The sequence below is a fragment of the Salvia miltiorrhiza genome, chromosome 1 (assembly GCF_028751815.1).
Source record: "Salvia miltiorrhiza cultivar Shanhuang (shh) chromosome 1, IMPLAD_Smil_shh, whole genome shotgun sequence".
NCBI lineage: Eukaryota > Viridiplantae > Streptophyta > Magnoliopsida > Lamiales > Lamiaceae > Salvia > Salvia miltiorrhiza.
Genome location: NC_080387.1, coordinates 28,040,741 through 28,046,415, shown reverse-complemented (window position 1 = coordinate 28,046,415; position 5,675 = coordinate 28,040,741).

The following is a 5,675-nucleotide window of genomic DNA, read 5'->3' as shown; positions in this document are numbered from 1 at the left end:
CTCCACCGGTTCCTCCAGCCATCTATCCTTCACCAAGAGACCCGCAAGCTCATTTCTTTTCCTTCTTCCGTTGATGACCCTGTGAAAGAAGGCGCTGTTAACATCCCCATCCTGGAGCCAGGATGTTCTAGCCTTTTGTGAGAGTAGGCTGTCCCTGTTTTTCATTTGTGTGATCAGGTTTGCCGTTGTTTTGTTCCTCTTCAAGATATCCTCCTCCTCAAGCCCCAGAGTATCGTCGATTGCATCCCATTTTGAAATTTCAGCCTTCAAGCTCGAGATATTCTCCTCAATCGAGCCGAACTCTGCCTTATTCCACCTCTTTAGGTCTTCCTTAAGCCTCTTTAATTTTTCTTTGAAGACGAAACTGCTCCATCCCGAGATGCCACTCCTTTGCCATGAGTTCTCAACAACTTTGTAGAAGTCCGGATGATTAGTCCAAGCGTTGATGAACCTAAAAGGTTTGGGTCCCCAATCCACCTGTCTTGTTTCCATCAAAATTGGACAATGGTATGAGACTGTTCTCGGCATTCCTCTCGCTTTAGATTGTGGCCAAGTTGACAGCCATTTGCTGTTCACCAAGAACCTATCCAATTTAGTCTTACATAAACCCTGAGGTTGGTACCAAGTGTACTTCCTGTTATGTAATTTAATCTCCTCCAAGTCATTCCTAGTGATAAAGTTCTCAAACATTTGGATATCCGTGGAAGAGAATTGAGAGCCCATACCTTCTCTATCCGAAACTGTTATAACTGAATTGAAATCGCCCACCACGCAGACACAACAATCTCTATTTTGTTCCACCACCACACTGATTCTATCCCACAGATCCACTCTGTCTTTCAGAATTTGTGGAGCATACACATTAATAAGAACCATAGAGATATTACCTGTGGTCCATCTTCCATTACAATCAGGGCTCCCTCCATGTCCCACTGACTGGAACACGAAAACTTTGATGGGTTCCACAAAGTAAGGATTCCTCCCGATCTTCCTTCTGCTTGGCGTTGTGCAAATCCAACACTCTCTGATCCCCCAATACATTTCATGTCAGAATCTGTAAGAAGCCCCAACTTTGTTTCTTGAATGAACCCAAAATCCACCTCTTGCTGCTTGACTATTTCCCGGATCTCTCTCTTCTTGATTTTACTCCCCAGCCCTCTGATGTTGTAGGATAGTAATTTCATTGATCACGGTTTTCAACATTCTCCAAGTTCCTGGGCGCTTCCTCTCCTTCCGCCAGTTGTTTGACCAGCTCCGATTCTTTCTGTTCGCAAGAGAGCCCAATGTCCTTTCCAAAATTCCAAATTTTGACACCTTCTTCCACGTGTTCCCCAGTTTTCTGATTCGCTCATTTAGGTTCGGTTTCTCCGAGATTTCGAAGGCTGAAAATTGCCCCATTTTCCTTTCTAGCAATAGCCGAGAAATCGGCCCCTTTGTGAGGAGCTTTCTTGAATCTTTTCTGCAAAAATCGATTAAGCCCCAATTTTAGAGGGGTATCCCCAGCTGTTTTCTTTTTTTGGTGGAGTTTTCTCCTAGGTGAAAGATCATGGCTATTTCTGGAAGGGGTGAAAGATGACAGATAATGCGTATTCTTAGAGAGAGGCGAAATATTTTGGGCTTCAGCCGGCCTCAGCTCCTTACAACTCTCTTGGGCCTTGTCAAAAGGTCCATTGGGCGCCTCTAAAATCCCGGTTGGATTTTGTTTGGTGGGCCTGCAGGGTTCGGTTGGGCTGGGAGAAAAGCCCAAATCCCGTAAAGGTGGGCTGGGGGAAACTTTAGAAAAATTCTGAGAGTCCGACAGCAGCGTCTCTGAAGGCGGCGCACACATAATTGGAGATTCTTGGATAACGGTTTCTTGGGTTTGGTTCCCAAAAAATTGCAAAGGGGGGCGCGCATGCAATCTTCTTGGGGACGTGAACCGTTTGTTGATCCATTGGGCATTGGGGGAGGTGCCCAGTTGATCATTTCAGATTCTGGGTCGCCGGCTCTCCGCTTTGTCTGGGTATCATCGGCCAGAGCTTCCGCCGGACATCCGAAGCTCTCGAACACCTCGTCATCCTCTTCAGTCAGGTCCTCCTCCGACTCCGACGTCTCCCCGCTGGAAGTGGGGTCTTTAACAAACTGCTGGTCCCTCATCTCCTCAACACGTATCTTAAAATGAGCCCCATCAATGTTACAATCCAAAACTCTATCCAAGAGATCTAATCCGGTTGAAATTTGAATAAAAGCGACGTCCAGACGGCCTTTGCTTTTTGTATGTTCGTGGACTTTAAGAACCATTCCCATTCGAGCACCGGCCATCTCAAAGAACCTTGAATTCCAAGCCTGCAGGGGTACCCCAAACCACTTGGTCCACACTGCGCGTTGAGTGCTAGCGTCAATGTACGACCACGGTCTAACCCATTCGAACCAGAAATTGGTCCATTCATCAAGTTCCTTCAACATGTTTCCGACTGGTGTTTGATTGATACCTCGGATAAGAACCAAGTTGCCTCCGAGGGAGTTTACCTTGAGGAGATTTGAACATTCACTATTGATTTCTTCCTCGTAGTCTTCCCACGCGAAATCATTTTTGATGAAGCCTGTGAATGCCTGACGAAGCCATTCTGTATCCTCTTCATTTGTTTGAAAACTGATCACCTCGTCGGCTGGCGGAAATTTCTCCTTTTTCTTCCCTCCAACTACTTCCGCAAAAGAGATACCAGTCACCCTCTCATGCACTGGAATGTAATAGCTTTTCCGGGGACCCCGAGTTCCTTCTACATTCCTTTTCTTCATGTTTCGATCCTCTCTCCCTTCTTCCATGTTTTTCGGTTTTTCCGGAGCAGCTCTTTCGAATCTTAGGTGGTAAGCCCGAATTTTGTAACTGCCAATCCAAATATTATTCAATTCTCTCAGAAACCAGTCACCATCGTTGGTTTTTTCAAAACGGACAAAACCAAAAGGTTTTCCTTTGTTATCTCTTTTCTTGGGGCAAAAGATGTCTGTCACTCTCCCAATCCTGCTAAAACTACTCCTCAACGACTCGACCCAGGTGTCCTCCGGGAAATTGGTGAAGAAAAAAGTAACCTCATTTGAAGGGTTCAGAGGTTCCTTCCACGACCCTTTAGAGATGTTATTGGGGTTGGTTCTAGGGCAAGAGATGGTTGAGAATCTCACCGGGATGTAATCGGAAAACCGAGCTCCTCTCCTTTTTACAGTTCTCCATTCACCAGTTTCCACGGCTCCTTCGCTGCCCTCCTTCCTTCTTTTCACCGGTGCCCACTCACTTCTTCTCTCTTCATGCATGCTGCTCTTCTACTCACCTGTAATTCTTGGCTCCTAAATAAGCTTGTTGGCAATGAGAGAAAGATAATCTACAAATTCCTCAATATTCAATAGAAAATTTGGCCAGATCAATTATATCATCCAGACTAAACATACCTATGTCTATTTCCTCGCATGAAGCATGACATAGTTTTCTTTTTTATATGACATAGTTTTCTTTTTGGTCTGTCCTATGAAACATGACACGTTTTTAAAAATGGCAAAAAAATTATTTTTTATTCACATTTTCACTTTGTCACCAACCATATTTAACACACAAAATATTAATTTCTTAATTCGCGTGCCGAAAAGAAGTGTGTCATGTTTCATGGGGCGGAGGGAATAGTTAGAATAATTATAAAAATATATGTTTACCCTTATAGCTTTCAAACCAAATTCTTAAATAGTAAATTATATGCATAGCCCCCAAAATTATAGAGAAGCCGCTTGAGTTAGACAGATGGGTTTTGATGGGAGCTATAGCCATAGACTGGTTATGTACAGATTGATTATTCAGACAAACGACTAAAATTTTTAAAATTTGTTTCGTGAGATTCACTTCAAAAATAGAGATACTCATTGCCGAATAGATTGAGACGAAAACAAAAAATGATCCAAAGTTGAGATGATGATAGGCTGTAGTGAGGAGCAGTGGGGCTATATTTTAACATCGTTTTCTTGAAAAATCGGAGTTATGATAATTAAGTTATTAAAATTCGCAATGTTGATTGTATATGGAAGAGCAAACTTCATCTTTTTTTATATATAATTCGAGTTGAATGTGTGTATTTGGAAATCAAATACGAAACATGAGTGCTACCAACTGTTTAAGCATCTTGAAAATAGATTTTTGCATAACTTTTAGTGTTGGAAATCTATAATATGGTTGCCGATTGATTTCTTTGGATGGAAATTTGGGCCCAACATGGCTAATCTTTTGTTTTTAGAAAAAGAACCCTAAATTCTAAACCCTACGTGACTAATCTTGAGACCGTGACAGATTTTGACTCGAATTACGTTCAGGTATAATATAGGATAGAATGAAAAATCATGATAATCTTCAAATCAGTCAAGGACATTAAATTTAAATTCTATCTGCTTTTTAAATAAAATTATACTTAGTTAAACCGATTTTTAATTGTTTTTTAGAGGTAAACTGATTTTTAATTAAGTGGGTAGAATTCTGAATCTGTCCATTTAACATGACTATAAAAAATTACACAAGCATATTTAACTTTCGTATCAAATTAACTCAACAAAGATATCCAAACTCCAACTCATAACTCAATTGTCGTATGTTTATATTTGTGTCAGATGGAATCACGAGTCAATAGTGTCCAGATTCGAATATAAGACTCTTTTCTTATTTTTATATATTCTTTTAAAAAGATAAATTCATTCAGATATCTATCAACACTAAATAATTTTACTATTCAAGCAATTCAAATCCTTTTGTCATCGTTTGAGCTTATTATTATTTTTATTTACTTCCATTTTTTTTTAAATAGACTGAACAAAACCATATATGAAGGGATGAAGCCCAAAGATGGCTCCATTCGGAAGACAAAAAAAAAAAAACGAAATCAGAAAGGGAACATGTCAAAGCAAACTAGCTATCCACATAAAAACTGAATCTAAATTTAGGATAATCAAGCTGATCCATCCTAACCATAGAAAGAAACTGCCGAGGAGCAGAAGAATAATCAAAAGTAGTCAACGTCTGAACCTGATGCCCTCTCATTGCCATAAACTCAGCAAGCCGGTTTCCCTCTCTGGGGATGTGAGAGAAACGAACTTGCCGAAACTGAGTAAGCAGACGAATCCAAGCAACGGTATGACGAATACTAGCATGACCGTAACGCCCAGCAGACATGAGCAACACAATCGCCGCCGCATCCATCTCAACCTAGATATGAGAAGAAAAGGTGATAGTCAACTTAATACCCTCGAGCAGGGCAGCTCTAACTCAGCATCAAAACTGGAAGTAGCATCACAAGGGGTGCAGAAGACAATAATGAGGGCTCCAGTATGATCACGAACCACTCCTCCACCTGCACCACGCTGTGTGTGAGAATCGAAGGAACCATATGTGTTTAGCTTCACCCAAGGAGACTCCGGAGGAAGCCAGCGAACCAGAGTGGAACGAAGAGTCCGCCTCACGGGTGGTGCTGGGGGCATGAAATCAACCGGTCGGGCACAACCTCGCCAGTGAGAGACGATGAGTTTCCCCGACGCAACGAGCAGTCGAAGATGTCGAACAACCTGCCAAATCACATGAGAAACACGGAAAGAACTAGCCTCGTGCTTACGGCTATTCCTTTCCGTCCAAAGAAACCGCATAACTAAACAAGGAACCAAAAAAGAAATAT